The following is a 22,106-nucleotide window of genomic DNA, read 5'->3' as shown; positions in this document are numbered from 1 at the left end:
GACATAGAAAATAAATTTATGATTACCTAAAGGGAAATGGAGGAAAAAGTTAGGAGTTTTGGATTATCACATACACACTGTTAAGTTGCTTCAGTCGGTTCAACTCTGGGCGACCCCATAGACAGCAGCCCACCAGGCTCCCCTGTCCCTGGGATTCTCCAGGCAAGAACACTGGAGTGGGTTGCCATTTCCTTCTCCAATGCATCAAAGTGAAAAGTGAAAGTGAAGTCGCTCAGTCATGTCCAACTCTTCTCGACCCCATGGACTGCAGCCTACCAGGCTCCTCCGTCCATGTGATTTTCCAGGCAAGAGTACTGGAGTGGGGTGCCATTGCCTTCTCCTCACATACACACTACTATATATAAAATAGATAATCAACAAGGACCTTTCGTAGAGCACAGGGAACTATACTAAATATCTTGTAATAACATATAATAGAAAAGAATATACACACACACACACACACACACATATATATGCATAACTGAATGACATTGCTGTACACCTGACACTAACACAAAGTTATAAATCAACTACATGTCAAAAATTAAGAATGATTAAATGATTAAAAAAAAGAAAATTAAGCATAATTTCAATATCAAGATCTTTTTTTCTTACACATCTTACAGCTTCAAAACTGGTTATAAAATTTGTGGAGCCCAGTGTAAAATGAAAATGTGGAGTCACTTTTTAAAAAAGTATTAAGACTTTAGAAATGACAACAGTAGAACACTAAACAGAGTCAGAGGCCCTTCTGAGATTAAGGTCTTGCTCCTACATTTGAAAAAAAAGAAAAAAAAGTTCTTCACTTTGATCTTTATTTGTAAATGATTGTGAGTTGAATTTTTCTTTTCATTTTAGATAGTTCATCCTGTAACTCTGCTTTTCCAGCCAGGCAAACTATGTTCCTGAAAATGCAACCTGGTCTAACATGGTTAACTGAAAACCTGGGCATTTCTTTGTATCACTGACTATAAAAACAAACTCTAATCATGATAGAATCTTATGAAATAGCATCACCCACTCAATGGACATGAGTTTGAAAAAATTCCAGGATAGTGAAAGACAAGAAAGCCTGGCATACTGCAGTCCATGGGGTTGCAAAGAATTGGACACAATTTAGCAACTGAACAACAACTGAGATGAGTCTTCTCTCTTTAACAAGACTCTCAACTCTTTAATTTGCCATCTTAAGCTATCTATATCTTTCAAGTCATTGGAAAAATTGCTGCTGGTTTCAACAATTTTAATAGACATGACCAGCCACTCCACCTAAAACATTTGTTGATTAAGAAAGACAGTTGTTAAAAGTTAGATCAGGCACTGTTATACTGAATTTACTGACCAATGCAATTAAAATGGCCGATCTAGTAATCCTTTGTTTTCTAAAGTTGGTGAGATCCTCAGCTGTTGCAATGGCTCTGCACTGAAAAGAGGAACAGGGGGAAGGAACAGTTTTCTCACTAGCCTTTCCACCAGGTTAAGCTCCTCCCTCTCTCATCCTGCAAGGCTGTTTCTAATTTCACAGGAGACCTTGAAGCCTCTGCTTTTTCTCTATATCACAAGCTAGAGAGCCTCTTTACTCTCACTTTTTTTTTCTATTTTATTTCTGGACCGTCAAACCTCTCCATCCAACCCTGATATTAGTTACGCCCACACCACCCCTTTCAGACAACATACATACACACACAAACACGCACACACACCTCTATACTAAATTCTCCAGTCTCACCAGAACTGAATATATGACAGATTGGAAAATCTCATGATAAAATTCAAATATACATTCCATATAGCCACAAAGGACAGTGGCCGGTGTAGCTTTTATTCAGCATATGACAGAGTAGAGGAAATCTGCTTATGCAATTATCCCCCACCTCCTTTCTTGTTGAAATGCCAAATGTCAGCTTTGACCACTGTGATTTTCCTATAGCAAGGTTAATTTCCAATGTAATATTGCCTTTGAAGCCAGGCTTATTCAATGTGAGATGAAGTGGAGATGTGTTGATTACTTAATATCTGAATATCATTGATATTTTATTTTTTAAAACTGTTAAATTTTAAATTTTATTTTAAAATTATTCAGCTTTAAACATCTTATGTTTTAAGAAAAATAGTAGCTTCTATTATACAAATCTGGAGAAGGCAATGGCACCCCACTCCAGTACTCTTTCCTGGAAAATCCCATGGACAGAAAAGCCTGGTAGGCTGCAGTCCACGGGGTTGCTACGAGTCAGACATGACTGAGCAACTTCACTTTCACTTTTCACTTTCATGTGTTGGAAAAGGAAATGACAACCTACTTCAGCATTCTTGCCTGGAGAATCCCAGGGATGGGGGAGCCTGGTGGGCTGCCGTCTATGGGGTCGCAGAGTCAGACATGAGTGAAACAACTTAGCAGCAGCAGCAGCGTTATACAAATATAACGTTCTATTTTTTTCTGTCTTCTCTTTTTTAAAAATATATTTTTGCTAACTTCATCTTATCTCTGAACTATTTTGTCTTTCAATCACAAAAGTCAATCTCTATGGTTCAAAACAGAAATTTCTTCTTTTTCAAACTACAAAATGTTCTAAAAATTCATTTGTAATATATGTTTACTTGTAATAATACTTTTAATAATCATTTCTAATCTATGTTTACTCCTCCCTTGTTCAAAAAAACATCTTTCTGACCTTAAGGTAAATCAATCATTAATTTATGAGTCATGATCCTTGGTGGACAGAAAGTGAAACTGAAAGTCACTCAGTTCAGTTCAGTTCAGTTCAGTCTCTCAGTTGTATCCAACCCTTTGCAACTCCATGAGTCGCAGCACGCCAGGCCTCCCTGTCTATAACCAACTCCCAGAGTTTACCCAAACTCATGTCCATCGAGTCGGTGATGCCATCCAGCCATCTCATCCTCTGCCATCCCCTTCTCCTCCTGCTCCCAATCCCTCCCAGCATCAGGGTCTTTTCCAATGAGTCAACTTTTCGCATGAGGTGGCCAAAGTACTGGAGTTTCAGCTTTAGCATCATTCCTTCCAAAGAAATCCCAGGGCTGATCTCCTTCAGAATGGACTGGTTGGATCTCCTTGCAGTCCAAGGGACTCTCAAGAGTCTTCTCCAACACCACAGTTCAGAAGCATCAATTCTTCAGTGCTCAGCTTTCTGCACAGTCCAACTGTCACATCCACACACGACCACAGTAAAAACCATAGCCTTGACTAGATGGACCTTTGTTGGGAATGTAATGTCTCTGCTTTTTAATATGCTATCTAGGTTGGTCACAACTTTCCTTTCAAGGAGTAAGCGTCTTTTAATTTCATGGCTGCAATCACTATCTACAGTGATTTTGAAGTCATGTCTAATTCTTTGTGACCCCATGGACTATACAGTCCATGGAATTCTCCAGGCCAGAATACTGGAGTGCGTAGCTTTCCCTTCTCCAGGGGATCTTTCCAACTCAGGAATAGAACCTAGTTCTCCCACACTGCTTGCAATTCCTTATAAGCAAATCATTTATTTAATTTTAACTTGTATCATAGCTGCTTAAGTAGATTTGCTTGACTCAGTTACTGTGATTTTCTTTTACCTTTACTTTTACAAAATATCTCTCAAATAAAATCCTTTGAAAATGCTAAAGCACAAATCAAATTGCATTATTATTTCTATATCATGCATACATACATATACACCTTCAAAAAAAAAAAAAGAGAGAATTAATTTAATCTCATGCTTGTTTCAGTTAAATCTGAGCATAAAATGTATCTTTTACATCTCAGAATCAAGATTATGGTCTTAGTTGAAAATCATTTGGGTTCTGTAAAAAGGTCACAGATGAAGATGCTATCATACAATAAATGCTAATTTGTTTTGTAAGCTGAAAATGTATGCACCAAAATTTGGTTTCCAATGTGAGTGGAGAGATCAGAAAAGAAAGCAACAGCGGCTAGGTTTTTGCTAAAATGACGATCTTAGTGCTGGATATCAGAGCTTACAAAGCCAAAATCGGTTATAGTCATGAAAATGTCTTCTTTCGTTTTTTAGATATTAATATTATTAGCATAGAATCATATTTTAACTTCATTTCAAAAATCAATGAATGCAATCTTATTTGAAGAATACAAGTTTCTAGCAGTATTAAAAGTAGATGCTGGGGCTCTCTGTGCGCATAGGTATTTCTGAGATAATTGTTCCAAATTACGCTGTATCATCGTAGGCAATGGATATTGCTTTAGACATATATCTCCTTATTTTAGAAGTAAAAAGATAAAATAAGCAATAAGATAAATATGGGAGGAAAATCCTAACCAATCATCTAAAAGATATCATACCTACAGGCAGTTACATATTATGAACAAAACACGTGATTGACCAAGTGAAAGATGATATACACTTTTTGTCTCAGAATTTTTACAGAGACATAGGTATTGCCAAGTTGAAAGAAGAAAATGCATTAACGTTGACTATGTTTTGCCTGACTTTACTGCAATTTGAAAGGGCCAAGAGAAGAGATGGTGTTAAGTGGAAAATATAAATCTGGATAAAAAATTCTTCAGGCCAATGAGAGATTTGCTGTTCCAGAAATACTCTTTAATCCTTCTGATATAGGCATTCAAGAAATTGAGATTCTGTCCTATTCAATTCATAACCTACCTGAAGAAATGCTGTCTTATTTTTAAAAAACATTGTTTTTACAGGAGGAAAGTCTGGTCTCTTTTCCCAGGATTTAGTCAGAAGTTCGATGGCTCAATCCAACAGATTCCAATGTTTCTGTTGTGCTGCCTGACAAGCCTATTATTTATGCCTGGGAAAGTGGAAAATTGGTATCAGGGAATGATGATTTTGAAGATACAGTGGTAATAAGAAAATATTATGAAGAAAATGGACATAGCATCTGTGAAGAGAAACTTTGTATTGAAGAACCGTTTCTTAAAGTACTGACTGATTGTGATAAAGGTTTAATTTTCAGTGTTCTTTTTAAAGGAAGTTAAGGACCTGTGTTACTGCTCATCCTAAGATAACATCTTGAATTTAAGTAAATACTTTGATCCATGGTTAATTTTCAAAGGTTTCTTAGCTAGGTTAGTAAGTAAACTGTAACTCAGCCCATATTTTCATTTAAGAGCTAGACTTACTATAACAATGATTATGCTGTTTCTAAGAGAAAGTTATCTTTCATTAAAAGATGAAAGAGTGCAATTTAAGTTTAATTCTCTATAGCCAAAAGCACAAACTTAACTGTCCCACTGGTCAGATTTCCTTAGAAGATCATTTTGTGTGACTAGATCGGAATTGACCAGAGTGTGTTGAGGCTGATATGACTTCTCTCTTTTAGAATTAACCACTTTATTTTTAAATTGCAGTTTTTACTTACTAAAGTTGGAAAAAGTGGTCTATGTTTGTGTAATGTTTATTTTTTAGTTGGCGTACGTTTGAAAGGGTGAAGATCAAAGCCAATTTAATAAAGTGATTTTGCTCATTACTGTGTTTCAGAAATGCATTATTTCACTCATAAAAATTCTATACTATTTTTAGGATGAAATTCTTGTGTCATTGGGCTCATATATCAAATTCCTAGCAGTCCTTTAGCTAGAATCATGTGCCTACCCTATGGCTTCAGATATTTTAACAGTCCTACTAAGAGAGCATACAGTGAAAGAACGTAATTTCCCAAAGGAAAATTAAAATGAAGAAACAGATGGGTGAAAGAGCTATCCATTACAATTACGTTTGGTTTCTACAGATGGTCCCTGACTTAACAATGGTTCCACTTAATGATTTTTTGACCCTACAATGGTGCAAAAGCAGTATGCATTTAGTAGAAACTGTTCTTCAAATTTTGATCTTTCTCCAGGCGAATAATATGTGATATGTTACTTTCTTATGATTCTGGGCAGTGTTTGGGCACATTGATATTCATTGTTTTACAATCTTATCTCATAGTTTTCAAGTTTCTGAACATTAGCCATCATCTCCAGCCATGCTGCTGCTGCTGCTAAGTCGCTTCAGTCGTGTCTGACTCTGTGCAACTCCATAGACAGCAGTCCACCGGGCTTCTCTGTCCACAGGATTCTCTAGGCAGGAATATTGGAGTGGGTTGCCATTTCCTTCTCCGACCATATCTTCATGCAAAGTGAACAAGCAGAAATGCTGATTCAGTTCTTCCCTTGCATCATTTCCCTTCCCCAGTGCAGGTTAGGCTTGCCCAGTAGCTTTCTGTGTCAAGTGGAAGTGGTCTGTACAAGACTGGACTCAGGAGAGACACCTTAGTCACATGAACTAACACTTAGAGCATTTACTCTCCCCTGATAAGCTTATTTAACTTTTATGCAGAGTACATCATGAGAAATGCTGGGCTGGAAGAAGCACAAGCTGGAATCAAGATTGCCAGGAGAAATATCAATAACCTCAGATATGCAGATGACACCACCCTTATGGCAGAAAGTGAAGAGGAACTAAAAAGCCTCTTGATGAAAGTGAAAGAGGAGAGTGAAAAAGTTGGCTTAAAGGTCAACATTCAGAAAATGAAGGTCATGTCATCTGGTTCCAACAGTTCATGGGAAATAGATGGGGAAACAGTGGAAACAGTGTCAGATTTTATTTTGGGGGGCTCCAAAATCACTGCAGATGGTGACTGCAGCCATGGAATTAAAAGACGCTTACTCCTTGGAAGGAAAGTTATGAGCAACCTAGACAGCATATTCAAAAGCAGAGACATTACTTTGCCAACAAAGGTTCGTCTAGTCAAAGCTATGGTTTTTCCTGTGGTCATGTATGGATGTGAGAGTTGGACTGTGAAGAAAGCTCAGTGATGAAGACTTGATGCTTTTGAACTGTGGTATTGGAGAAGACTCTTGAAAGTCCCTTGGACTGCAAGGAGATCCAACCAGTCCTTTCTAAAGGAGATCAGCCCTGGGATTTCTTTGGAAGGAATGATGCTAAAGCTGAAACTCCAGTACTCTGGCCACCTCATGCGAAGAGTTGACTCATTGGAAAAGACTCTGATGCTGGGAGGGATTGGGGGCAGGAGGAGAAGGGGACAACAGAGGATGAGATGGCTGGATGGCATCACTGACTCTATGGATGTGAGTCTGAGTGAACTCTAGGAGTTGGTGATAGACAGGGAGGCCTGGCATGCTGCAATTCATGGAGTTGCAAAGAGTCGGACACGACTGAGCAACTGAACTGAACTGAAAAGCTATTGGACTTCCCTTATAGCTCAATTGGTAAAGAATCTTCCTGCAAATGCAGGAGACCCCAGTTTGATTCCTAGGTAGGGAAGATCTCCTGGAAAAGGGATAGGCTACCCTTTCCAGTATTCTTGGGCTTCCCTTGTGGTTCAGCTGATAAAGAATCCACCTGCAATGTGGGAGACCTGGGTTCCATCCCTGGGTTGGGAAGATCCCCTGGAGGAGGGAAAAGCTACCCCTCTGGTATTCTGGCCAGGAGAATTCCATGACTCTGTAGTCCATGGGGTTGCAAAAAGTCAGACATGACTGAGCGACTTTCACTTTCACAGTATTTACCTTTCCCTTAACCCGCATCTGACCAAAGAGAAAAAATTCAGACCTGGTTTACGAATGGTTATGCACAATATGTATGGCTGGCACCAGCCACAGGTGGAGTGCTGGCATAAAGCTGAATTATCACAGTCATGGCTCAGATGGTAAAGAATCTGCCTGCAGTGCAGGAGACCCGAGTTTGATCCCTGGGTCAGGAAGATCCCCTGGAGAAGGGGAGAGTTGCCGACTCCAATATTCTTGCCTAGAGAATTCCATGGATAGAGGAAACTGGCAGGCTACTGTCTAAGGGGTCTTAAAGAGTTGGACACGACTGAGTGGCTAACACTTTCATTTTTCAAATATGTTAAGTGACAGAGTTGATCTGCAATAGCAGATTTCTTTTTTTTTTAATGTTTAAAAACCTTTTTAGCACATAATCAATTGCACAGAGAAAAAGGCCTTTAGAATGGCTTTCACATTAAAAAGAATGAAAATTATACCATTTGCAGCAACATGGATGAACCTAGAGATTTTGTTACTGACTGAAGTAAGTCAGGTAGAGAAAGAAAAATATCGTTGGGCATCCTTTATAAGTGGAATCTAAAAAGAAATGATACAAGTGAACTTGCAAAACAGAAACAGACTCAGAGACTTAGAATACAACTTATGGTTGCAGTGGGTGGGGGTGGGGGTGGTTCGGAGGAAGGGATAGTTGGGGAGTTTGGGGTAGATGTGTACACACCGCTATATTTAAAATGGATAGCCAACAGGGACCTACTATAGAGCACATGGAACTCTGCTCAATGTTATGTAACAACCTGGATGGAAGGGGAGTCTGAGGGAGAACGGGTATATGTATATGTATAGCTGAGTCCTCTTGGTGTTCACATGAAACTATCAAAACAGTTTTAATTGGCTATTGCTCCTTGCTTAGTCACTTCAGTCGTGTCTGACTTTCTGCGACCCCATGGACCACAGCCCGCCAGGCTCCCCTGTCCATGGGATTCTCCAGGCAAGAATACTGGAGTGGGTTGCCATTTCCTTCTCCAGTGATAAAGTATGAAGTGAGTATGAGTATGAAGTGAAGACACTCAGTCGTGTCCAGCTCTTTGCAACCCTTTGGACTATAGCCTACCTCCATCCATGGGATTTTTCAGGCAAGAGTACTGGCGTGGGTTGCCATTTCCTTCTGCATAATTGGCTATAGTCCAATGTAAAATAAAGAGCTCAAAAAAAATAAAAGAAAAAGAGAAAAGTTTGTTTTTGTTTCTTGCTTGTTGTTCATGGAAGTTGCCTTCTCCTTATATTTTGGTAATTATGCCTGAAATTTTTGCTGATAGTATTCTTAGTAAAATTTCCTTTGCTCAGTCCTATCAACTTATTGCCACCACATTACTATAACTTGATTCAAGCAATCACCTTGAAATAATTTGTACTTAATTTTATTAGTGTATCCAATTTCCCTTGTGAAGACAAAACTCACTGTAATGTTGAGACCTATCCTAATTTTATAGCTAAATATTTGGGGCTGCACTAGAAAAAAAAAAAGTTACATTTTGCCAACAATATTTGCATCACATTTAGTTATTATTTGTGTCTTCTGCTAGGATTTTAATTAGCATATTTATCAGATATTAAGCTACTCACATAGGATAGAAGAAAGAAACTGTCTAAGTTCATTTGGGCTGCTCTGACAAAATACTATACAAACTGGATAGCTTGTAAGCAACAGAAATGTATTGCTTCTAGTTCTGGAGTCCAAGATTAAGGCAGCAGCGGGTCTGGTAGCTGGAAGACTGTACTTCCTAGAAAGCTGTCTATTTGCTCTACCTTCACATGGTGGAAGGGGCAAGAGAGCTCTTTGAGACTTCTTTACAAGAGTATTAATCCCACTCATGGGATTTCACCATCATGACCCAATCACCTCCTGAATATCCTACTTCCAAATTCGGTCACCTTGCAGGTCAAGATTTCAACATATAAATTTGGGGGACAATAAATATTCATACCACCACAGAGCTCAGGAGTTTAAAGATGCATTCTGATACTGGGTAATAGCACAGACCAGCTCCTTGATCAAAGGCATAATTGTTCTGATATTTAGGCTTCATCACTGACATAAAGGAGTGATGGTACCCACCTCACTAGCTGATGGTGAGAAGGATTCAAACGAGAAAATTACACTGAGATGCTCTTATCAACGCTGAACCTAATATGATCTCCAAGAGGCCATTATTAAAATGTAAAGAGAGGAGAAATGATTGTTTAGGAGAAGGGGACTGGCCATAAACAGAATTCCCCGTTAAACACATTAGCAGATATCAATCTGACTGACTGATTGTCTTCTTAGAACCGGAAGGTGATCCCAATGTCAACTTATACATTAATACAAGAATGAATTCAACCATAAATAACAATCCAGAGTCATAAAATCCTGGATTTGAGTCCTAGCTTTCTCTTTAGCTGTACACCTATATGCAAGTTTTTTAGGCTTTTTTTGTCTCATTTTCCCCACCTGTAAAATGATGACAACAAACCTCTCATAGGGTTACTGGGATAATTTAATGAGTTAATATATTTTAAATGCTCATAACAGGGCTTGACGCATAGTAAGTGCTTTGTGCTGTACACTGTTATTCATATCATGCCATTTTCCTAATAATGGAGCATATAGTGGCTGATTGAGAACATGATTGTAAAAATCAGGCCACAGCTAATGGAACAGACAAATACAGAATTTGTACAGGTAACAGGGATATTTTTATATATTACTCTTTTTCCAATGCTATGGCTAGTTTAGTTAACAGCAGTGGACAAATTTAAGTGATAATTAATATTATGTACTAAAGTAGATGTTTTAAGCCTGGGAGTAAATATAAGAATCACAAATTTGAATCAGGATGTTCTGTCTTTATATTTTCAAATTTTCCTGTTTGCATGGGCAATAAATAAGACAGAGAGCAAAACATGTTAGGGATAGGAGAAACCTATACTCCTTAACCCTGTTCCATGAGCATTTCCCTCTGATTGACAGAACTTCACAGACAATATAGATATATAGCTCTTTGCAGTCTTCCAGCCTCTCTTGTCCAGGTTTCTCATTTCTTTCTCTCAGATCTTCTGCTGAATTCTCACCTTTTCCTTTGACATGCTCAAAAATTCCAATTTTCTCTAACTTTTCAATAGCGATTGGTTATTTTTCTTTAGGGTGAGTGTTACTATGAGGGGATCTTCCTTCTCATTGAATATCTTTCTTTTTAAATACAATAGCTACAAGATGCACACCTGAAAACCATGCTTTTTATTTAAGATTTCACAAAAGTACATTTTATGTTATATAAATAAACTACAGAATTTAGCACAAAAATTAATGCAGGTTTTAATTTTCTTCACTATAAAGCCCCTCCCTGGAACAATATATTTATTACATCAGGAGTGTTTTTCAATAACCTTAAACCAAATTAAAGAGTAAGGAGAGAAGGAAAAATGTGAAAAGAGAGCTTGAAAGCTTGACAAAATGTCCAATATGCACAGAATCACTTTTAGGACAATTTACGATCTCTCACTTCATGCACAAAGTGTTAGGGCTGGCACTAGAGAGGAAGAGTATCTTAGCTCTTTAATTACTAGCCCTTGGGCTTTTCCTAATGGAGAAAAATAGACTCCCTCAGGTTCCTCACCTTTTGATCAAGTTTACTTACAGAAATCTGGATGCTTAGTGTATCCTGAGTGTTTGTTTTCATTTAATTTTCAGGAAAGACTCTGGACATTGATTTCTCCTTGCATTTCATTTAAAGTGAATTCTCAATTGTGGATGATAAAACCAGAGCCAAAATCTTTGCCTTGAGCACAAACCAAAGTAAAATCAAAGCATTTCTGAGAGTGTGAGTTGTTCAGTTAAATTTGCTTAAAAAAAAAAAAATCATCAAGCAATTGCACTGCTGAAATGGATCAGACATGGAGGCAGATATCAGACGAGAAACTCTTGGTACGCCAACTTGTGCAGTATAATTTTCACATCAAAGAATTTCAAAACAGGATTTTTGCCAGTATCTTAACTTTTAGCTAGCTGACTCAAATCCTTTCTGGAAGTAAGCAGGTTATAAATTATAACTACATAAATAAATAAATCACCCAGTTCAAGGTTTGCCCACCCCACCCCCATCTCATCCTGCATAGTTAGGGTCAGAGCTTCCTTCACATAAAGGCTTTTCTCCTTCACAAAACTGAGTGGATATATGTGAATATCCAGGCAAAAGAAGAACTTTCTGGAAGAAGGAACACCATGTTCAGTGGCCTAACGGTTTTGAAAAGAGGCCTGGGAGCTTTTACACAAAGAGTTCAACATGAGGAGAAGGCTGAGTGCACTGAGGCATGATGAGAACAGGAATGCAAATTGAGATAAGTTTGAGAAGGAAGAGTTTCTATACTACTGTAAGAACTTTATCCTGAGAACAATGCAGTCCAGAGGCTGGATAATTCACACTTGGTTTATAGACAGTTTTTGTTCCTCACAACCTGTATAAATGTGTATGACCCTGTTACTTATTCTAGCCTCAGTTTAGACATCTATAAATGATGGAATACAGGTTAAAACTCTATGCTTTATGTATGACCTATTTACCTACATACACATCTTCTGAAGGAAAGTTATTAAATTTCTAACACAAAACTACAGGTGTTAATCCTAATAATTATCTGGAATATAAACATTTTTATAACATCTAAGTTTTCCAGGTGGATTTACCACCATATAATCCCATTTACCAGAGAAGGCAATGACCCCACTCCAGTACTCTTGCCTGGAAAATCCCATGGACAGAGGCCCATGGGGTCGCTAAGAGTCGGACACGACTGAGCGACTTCACTTTCACTTTTCACTTTCATGCATTGGAGAAGGAAATGGCAACCCACTCCAGTGTTCTTGCCTGGAGAATCCCAGGGATGGGGGATCCTGGTGGGCTGCCGTCTATGGGGTCGCAAAGAGTTGGACACGACTGAAGTAACTTAGCAGCAGCAGCAGCAATCCCATTTACTCTATTTACACAATATAATCTAGGCTTTCTTGATACCTAGTCTTTCTTCACTTGTGGCTTTTGTCTGCAACTATTCTGACCTCATATCTATTAAAGTCATGGCTACCCCATAGATTCCAGCACAAACTCTCCATCCTCTAAGAAATCTTTCATGCATCCTCACAATGAAACTAGAATCATCTTTCTTTAAATCCTGAGAGTATTTTGATGCTTTTTGTACCTTTTCTGTCTTCACTTAGAATTCCTTGTCAGTCACTTTTTCTTACTATATTACCAGCTACTACAGAAAGGATAATCCTATGCTAATATTTACTACTTTCTCATACACTTTCCCTTGTAACTCCAAAGTGTTTTGTACAAACAAGTTTTTCAAGTACTCTGTGGAATGTTATTGAATGCCTAATTCTAGTCACTTGATAGAGAAGGCTATGTTGTTACTTAACAGTGCTTAAATATATGAATGGTTTCACTGAGATTAATTTTTATGCTGTAAGTAGGAAAATATAAATAAACAGTATCTATGGGAGCAAGGAAGAAATTCTCAATAGACTGCAATAGGGAGAGGCAAATGCAGCTTTCTTGGGGAGATATTTTAAAGCTTATTCCTAATTTATAAACTAATCATCCTGGATCCCTATATCAAAGCCCATTTTCCTCGTGAAGGTAGTGCATACACAGAGTGCTACATGGGAAATCAGAAGACCACTCTTCTAGGACCAGGTCCTCCTCTCCATTAGAGTTTAACTTGGACAGGTAACTTAACCTCTTTAGCTACCACATCCTCTTCATAAAAAGGAAGACAGATGTCTATGCTTTCCATTGAGAAGGTTCTTTTACAAATCAATAGAGAGAAATAGACTTCCTTGGTGGTTCAGTGGTAAAGAATCTGCCTGCCAGTGCAGAAGATGCAGGAGATAAGGTTTCAATCCCTGGGTCAGAAAGATGCCCTGGAGGAGGGCATAGCAACCCATTCCAGTAGTCTTTCCTGGAAAAGCCCATGGACAGAGAAGCCTGGTGGGCTACAAGTCCATGGGGTCACAAAAAGGCAGACTAGCAACACAGAGATAAAATATTTTAAAACAAATCATAAATTTTATTCCATCTTTTTTTTCTTGAGTATGTAGTGGAGATTAATTCTCTATTAACTACGAAGTTGTTGTTTTCTACGTATATAAATCTGTTCTCCTCTTTCATATGATTAATTCTAATTTTCTTTATAGAATGCAGCAGAGTGATTATCTTATCCAGGAAGACTTCCTAGATACCCACACTCGTTATATGCTCTGGTGGTTTGGTCACTAAGTCGTGTCAGACTCCTGAGACCCCTTAGCCTGTAGCTCCCCAGGTTCCTCTGTCAATGGGATTTCCCAGGCAAGAATACTGGAGTGGGTTGCCATTTCCTCTACCATAGCCTTTTATTGTGATGGATCAAAATTCTTGATTTAATTTTCAGTCTCCATTATGATGATGCAAAATCCTTGATTGTGGGGACCACAACTCATATAACCTTTATATCTTCAACACATTGGTATTCACTAAATATTTATCAGCTAAATAAGCTTTGAATGATCTGTCAGCCTTCATTCTATGAGTTGCACACAGTAATGTCCTAGTTTACGGTATTGTGAAAATTGTGGTACAGTTTCATAAAATTGATGCTAGTGGACCTTGGATCTGGGGTCTCATAGAGAGCCCAATGCATATTTATATTTGCGAGGGCATCTTACCTCCGGAAAGCTTTTCTTTCTCTATTTTGTTTTACCGATACTTCACAAAATATTTCTCGTGACTGATCATGACAAAAAGAAGTATGGACAGAGGGTCTGCCTTGCAAAAAGGCATGCTTCACTTGATAATTTACTTTCCTTAAGTTCCTTCTTAATTCTGTTTCAATATGCTAATCTCCCTGGTTTCTTCATTAAGCCTGCTTTAGGACTGTTTCATATAGAATAGCCTCCCACTCAGGAGAGGTGACTAAACTTTAATGGTTGCCTTAGGTTCCCCATACCAGTTTATTTAAAAGCACAGAAATATGGGAATTAAATAGTCTGTAAAGATAAAATATGTTATTAAATGGCATTATTGTCATTGTTATTATTCTCTCATTGAACAAGGAGATGAAGAGCTGAATTGCACACCATATGGTAATTGCTTGGAAGATACCCACAACTTACGGTCACACCTTCAGCATCCAACGACATTGTTTGCTGCATTTCAGGTGCCAGTATGGCAGAGGGCCAGCCCAGGAAAGATGAACTGGCAGAGAGAGAATGACAGACATTAGGCATAAGGACTTTTCATGTCAAGCCTTTGGCATGTTCATTGTCGAAAAAATCTGTTCTCAGAAATGCCTTCCAAAATACGCAAGTTATGCTATGAAGGCATATGAAAACTCATGCCATCCAGGAATATGTTAATATGAACCATCCTGGGAGATGCCAAATTATAGCCAAGATAATGGGTGATTCCAGATGTCTGTCCAATCCCATTCCTACTGCACAAGAGAAGTTCAGAAATTTACAGAAGGAAAGTTTATATGGAATTTTTAAAATGAGTGATGGCTTTATGAAAAAGAAAGAGAAAGAGAAAGGGATAAAGAGTCAATTTTGAAAGAGAGAAAGAGTTAATTAAACCTTTATTTTACTATGTACAACCTTCCATTTTCAGGATCTGTATTTAAATTATAGATTTGAATTCTCTCTCTTCCCAGAAGAGGTTGAACATTTGCAAAGATATGGAAGGTGAGATTCTTACTTTAGATGATTTTTAAAATATCTTAGTTTGAATACTGTTGTTCAGCTTACTAAGTGCTTTTTTCACATTACATTATTATACTGAATCTTCTTGAGATATCTTCAGGTAAATATCATTTTCTATTTCCTTTCCGAATGAAGCATCTCAAAGAAACAGAAATGACCTGCCCAAAGCCACTCAACTAAATTTTAACAGGAGCTGAATCCAAGTCTGTTTCCTATTTTCAATAGGAATGATCTCAAGCTGTGTTTGATCTCAGCTGTAATTTTAGCTGTGTTAATGGGTCATCATTTATTATAATTTTCTTCTGGGAGTCATTTTATTAGCTCCAAAATTGTTATTGGGGATCTAGCAAGTGATATTCCCTTTATGAATTATAAAATTTATTTATAAGCCATGCCATAACTGCTTGATTGCTAGAAAGTAATGGTAAGAATGATTTTCCCATATCTGTAAAGTAAAAAGATTTAACTGTTGAAATGCTCAAAAGTATAAAACAAGCCTGTATCACAACTATTTCTCCAGCTGATATTTTTGACTCACCTCACAGGCCTGTCTTAAAAGAATCAGCAAATCAAACTCTCTTCCCTACAGTGAGCTAGACTTTCAAGATGTAATAGAACATTAAATGCAGAAATACTTTGTAATGTTTTCAGAACAGTAGATATTTCAATCCAAAAGTGCAGCTGAATATTCATGGAGCTTTTTTATTTAACCAAATGTATCCTTGGAAAACACAAATTTGGGACAATAGTCATAATATCTAAGGCAGCACAATTATCATATGTATAAATGTTTGCTTCTTTCATAGCTGCTGTGTTATATATACACACAGACACACATGTGGATATGCACATGAGATTAAAAGCACATTTACAGCTCTAATTGTATTCCATGAATCTTTCACTATATCCTGGCTATGAAAGCTTTCTTAATAAAGAATATAAAGATAAAATATCCCCATATTGAAGTCATTTAAAGATTTTCTATTGTGAACTTATCCCTGGTCAGGGCACTGTTGTGGTTAGAAAAATAATAGAAGGTGCTTCTTAAGGACTGAGCACTTCAGCAGAGAATCAAGAAACACATATAAGATATACGTGTGTACATAGTCAATAGGGCATGATGAGTGTTTTAATTAGTAACATAGAATAGCCAATTCTGCACGTGTTACTGATTATGCACATGTATAAAGTAGCTCCAGACAAATCACTGAGGCCATTCACAAATTGCCCTCCAGATTCCTGACCTTTGGAGTTTCAGGAACAATTCTGTGGCTATTTATTCAGTGCACAGAGAATTTCGGAATAACACTGGCCCAGGGTTTTTCAGAGCAGCTTGCATTCCTCCTTTGGACTTTGCCATGGGTGGAATTGTGTAGCTCTAATATTCATAGGTAAAAGCTCCAGTGTGCCTGTTTTGGGAGATAGGTAATTAAATTTAAATGAAATTGTCATGGTGCGGCCCTGCTTTGATTGGAATGGTGCCCTTCTAAGGAGAGATACCAGAGAGCTCTCTCTCTTTCTCTCTCTCTCTCTGCCAAGTGAGAACACAGAGAGAAGATGGCAAAGCAGGAAGAGAGTGCTCCTCAGGACCTGAACCAGCCAGCAGCTTGACTTGGGTGTGCCAGCCTCCAGAATTTTAAGAAAATACATTTCTGCTGTTTAGCCTCCTCTCAGTCTGTGATATTTGGTATGGCACCCCTACCTGACTAAAATAGGCTTTATCACTGAAAAGAACCTAAGGGCATGATCTACTCTTTGACTAAACTTCCCTTTGATGTCTCCACTCTGGCCATGATGATTATATGTGCTGGGCCAAGACATGCAACACGCCACTGGGTTTGCTCTGTCTCCAAAACCAGCACAGCTCATGCCTCACCTTCTTCAAGCTATTTAATAAATGACACCTTCCTAGTGAAGACTTCACTGACCATTTTAGATCGCATCCCTCTTCAATATTCCCTGTCTGTTTTCCCTGTTTTTCTCTTTTAAATTTATATTCAATTTACATACTGTATGTTTTACTAGTTAATCAGGTTTATTTTTTTTTTCTTTCCTAACTGGAAAGAAAATATCAAGATAGGAAAGGTTACTGTTTTGTTAATTGCTATATCCTAAATACCCAGCACATTATTAAGTGCTCAATTAGTATAAATCATGTTGAATATAATGTTATCATAGACCTTATAGAATTCAGAAAGGATAAGAAGAGGTTAATAAAGGTTAGAAACCAATGGCAAAGCAACCTATGGAGAGTTATAATATAGAGTTCATTCTGGGATTCAACAATTCAACAGACTGATCACTGATAGTGAAATTGAATTTGTAATAAAAAAAAAAAAAACCTCCCAGCAATCAGTTCTTGAGAACACACTATATACCTGGTACTAGGATTAGTGACCTTTAGAAACTATAGTCACAAAAGAACAAAAGAGAAAGAGGAAAGAAAAATGGAAAGAAGAAAGAACAGAAAAGTAATGAAACAAAAATAAATATGATAGATAATATTATTCTTCTCATTTACTAGAGTTATAAAGTCAATAAAAAGATTATCCCTTGCTATTACTATTTTTGTTTTACAATTGTATTAAAGAATATATATTGTATGTAAACAGAACAGCAGAGGGAAGGGAAAATGGGAAAAGAAAAAATATTTTTTCATCAAGTTTAAATTTACTTCTTGATATGTATGCAAAACTATAGCTAAAATTGCAGCAAAAGCTAATGGGGAAAAAGCAAGAGAAATGGAAATTGTGTATTATATACATTAAGAAACAGTTACAATGACTACTCAAAATTAATATAGAAATATCACAGAAATCAAGAGCAAATTGAACATTCGGTATATTGACAGTAATTGTTGCTCTTCCAAATGCACCCCAGAAAAGACAACTTCCAGAGTAGAAATTAAGGATATGAAGAAGATGCACATGTTCTCAGAATTTCATTTTATTTATTTTGGAGGAGATAAATTAGGATTAGCATTAAGAGATCTAGAATATCATATACTCAGCTTCTCCTTGATATATATTAGCTGATATTCTTTTTTTTTCAATCCTTATCCTTCTCAGCATAAAAAACTTTATGAAGATATAGTAGGAAGGAAAGCAGCTTAATAGGACACACTACAGCAAACATTATTGATCAATTTTGTTTTACTTGTAAGAATGATTGAATGTGTAAGTAATTGAGATGTCATTTTGTAGCATGAACATTTTATTTTCTAGCGTGTGTGTTTTCTCAAAGAGAATTTATTTGAGAGAAAACAAAGAACAAGAGATGATGTATTAAACAGGGAAAACATACTATTTGACAAGAAGACTTTTCTCGGTCACCCTCTTGATTTCATGGCACCATGTGTTTTATCCTTGTTTTATCCTTGGTGCAATTTTGCCAGCTCAAGGCTAAGCAAATATTCTCTTCCAGGATTTCTCACTTTCCCTTCCTACCTAAATACTTTACTCAATTCCATCAAGCCACTTATTTCTGCCTCTATTAGTGCTTTGTGCCTTCTTTCTCAAAATTTACTGTTTATTAAAATGTATGCTATTTATTTGTATTTGTGTATAAATAATTGGTAAGTTTTCACTTGAAATGTGGACAGTATAAGTCTAAACATTATTCTCCAGCAAATACACATGCAAGCATCCCCAAAGCATTATGTACTTTAAGAGAGGACATGGAAGAAAGTGAGAGGATGGTACTCTGGCATGGCGCAGGCGAGAGGGGAGAAAAACAGCCCCCTCGTTCTGTAGATGCAAGGTTGGTGGACATAGTGACTACTCCTGTTTAAGTGAAATTGTGCAAGAATGAATAAATCATCTAAAAATATAGTAAGCCTGTCTCTTTCTTTAAGCTTTTAAAATCCCAATTGCTTTATCATTGTGCATAAAATGTAGACAAATATTTGAAAGCAGAAAAGAAAACATTAGCATTAAAATTATGTCTGCCTGTGTTCTAATCTTACTGCATTGTGGTCAGAAAAAATGCTTGGAATGATTTCTATTTTTTTGAATTTACCAAGGCTAGCTTTATGGCCCAGGATGTGATCTATCTTGGGGCTGGTGCACTGGGACGGCCCAGAGGGATGGTATGGGGAGGGAGGAGGGAGGAGGGCTCGGGATGGGGAACACATGTATACCTGTGGCGGATTCATTTTGATATTTGGCAAAACTAATACAATTATGTAAAGTTTAAAAATAAAATAAAATTAGAAAAAAAAAATTATGTCTGACTTTAGATCAAGGCCAAATGAGTAGTCATTATGAATGTGATTTAAAGGAATCTAACTCAAAAACATCTCCCCTGTCTCTTCACTAAATTATCTAGTGTCGTTTTATAAGAAATTGTTTCCTTCAAGTTACAGGATTATTTCTAGTTAAATTGAAATTGAAAAACAGTAAACCAAATCAACAATTATCACAATGTGATTGGGATTAAGTTCTTTTCCATTATTAATATTGGCTTTCTCAAAAAGGAAGTCCACGGGTGAGATGTGACTTAAAAAGAGAAGATAATGAGAGGTTTAAGACAAGTGACATCTTGGATTTAGTTTTAAAATTCTGAGTATTTAAGGAAAGGCATTGGGGTCTCAGGGAAGAAGAGGCACGAAGACAATGATTATAACAGAGAACAACTGGAAATATTTTTGGACACTGTAATTGTGCCTGAGCATATAAGGACTAAGACGTAATCACTGACCTCAAAGAGTCTTATGCCAAATGACAAGTTCTTTAATATGCATATGTCCTGGTTACCACGAAAGCCCTAAACTTCCATGTTAAGAGATCAGGGTTCAAATGTTGCCTCTGCTTTATTAACTGTGAATCTTTGTGCAAACCACATAATTCTCTGAAGCTCAGTTTCTTCATCTAGCAACCTCTTACCATTGGGTCATGTGTATTGTTTAAGTGATATCTATACTTTTGTAATCTGTAAAACAGTAAGAGCTCGGAAATTGTCACAGAAGATTAATATTTACTAATTATTTTGTCCTGTATCCACCCTCAAAACCCACTGTCAGCCCTATATGTCTGAAGATAATACTGGATATCAAGTGTTTCTTTTAAACTAACAAAGGGAAACTAAGAAAAGAGAGAAATGCTGTCATAAGCATACAAAGGAGGGAAAGAGCTTTCCTGGATGGGATTCCTCATCAGTGGAGACTTCCCTGGAGATGTAGTAATCACCAAAGCCTTTAGTCCACAGAAAGGACTTCACACAGCCCAAAGAAGGAATTGAGAATATTTTCACAGAAAGTAAAAGCATCTAGGTTTCTCTGAGGTTGGTATAAAGATGTGTATAAGAAGCATTTTGGAAAATATAAAGAGAAATAATGCTTCTTAGAAGGATTTGTATCCAAAGTACAGATTTTAATATTATTCTATAAACAAGGAAATACTTCTGACAAGAATAATGACATAAGATACACAAGCTTGTTAGAAATAGAGAGAAATTAGAAAGAACCTAGGTATCCAGTGTGGAAGCTAGTGTAATTGCCCAAGGATGGGATAATGATAGCTCCAATTTTAATAGGGAGTGAGGGCTGTAGACAGGGAACAATTGCAATGAGAATGGAGGAGATTTGATTAGCTATAAATGAGTGTGCTTGCTCAGTCATGTCCAACTCTTTGTGACCCCGTGGACTGTAGCCTGCCAGGCTCCCCTGTCCATGGGGTTCTCCAGGCAAGAATACTGGAGTGGACTGCCTTGTCCTCCTGAGTGGATCTTCCTGACCCAGGGATCTAACCCAGGTCTCCTGCATTTCAGGCAGATTCTTTACCATCTGAACCATGATGGAGCCACCAGTGAAACCCTAGATATAAATAGAACTGAAAAAAATTGAGAGCTGAATGAGGATGATGAAGGAATAGTATAGCAGTTATAGAACCAAAAATGTCTCACTCTTGGCAGCCATGGTATCAGTCTTCTATTTCAAGTCCTCATTGTATAGATGATAACAATGATGCCTGGGTAGCATCACAACAATTTTAGGTAGGTTTTCTGCTTTTCAGTTTATGATTTTTCTAAACTTCAACAACAACTGCAACAACAAATTCAATCCTGGAATAGTAGGAAGAGAGAACCACTTTTAACTGTCCATACAAGGACAGAATTAATGTGCTTACATAACATACATAACACAGTCTTATCTTGATGTGAAACAATGTTTAAGTAGAATTTGCCCATAAGTAAACAGATATAAAGGAGAGATTAAAATACAGAAGAGAATCTAAAATACACACACACACACATACACACAGGCTTCCCAGGTGACTCAATGGTAAAGAATCTGCCTGACAATGCAAGAGACATAGGTTTAATCCCTGGGTTGGGAGGATCCCCTGGAGGAGGAAATGACAACTAACACCAGTATTTTTTCCTGGAAAATTCCATGAACAGAGGAGTCTGGTGGGTTACAAGTCAATGGGCTTGCAAACAGTTGGACACAACTGAGCAACTGAGCACACACTCACACTCACATATTCAAATGTGTATATATATATATATATATATGAATCACTTTGCTGTATTTCTGAAACTAGCACCACACTATAAATCAACTACATTTCAATAAAAGTTAAAAAAAAAAACAGAAAAAAGAAATTAGAAATAATAATATATATTTGAGATTATTTTAAATATGCTTTGGATTCCAGTCCTCAAAATATTCTCATTAGCATTTTAGGAAAATATTAACTTGATAATGACAATGTAAGAGGAGGGTGTAATTGGCTGGAATATATTTCTGCCTTGGGGAAAACTATTGAGTCTTACTATTACTTGCAAAATAGGGTTCAAATGTGTAACAATGATATACAAGGCTAC

At 37.2% G+C, this 22,106-nt stretch overlaps 1 pseudogene; it reads left to right on the top strand.

Moving 5' to 3' along the window:
• Nucleotides 1-3,946: 3,946 nt before the first annotated feature.
• LOC100140947 (actin-related protein 6-like) lies at nt 3,947-4,975 on the top strand (annotated as a pseudogene).
• Nucleotides 4,976-22,106: the final 17,131 nt, after the last annotated feature.

This window comes from Bos taurus, chromosome 24, assembly GCF_002263795.3.
Source record: "Bos taurus isolate L1 Dominette 01449 registration number 42190680 breed Hereford chromosome 24, ARS-UCD2.0, whole genome shotgun sequence".
In the NCBI taxonomy this organism is placed as follows: Eukaryota; Metazoa; Chordata; class Mammalia; order Artiodactyla; family Bovidae; genus Bos; species Bos taurus.
The sequence above is the reverse complement of the archived record's forward strand: the minus strand, read 5'-3'. Positions and strand labels throughout refer to the sequence as shown.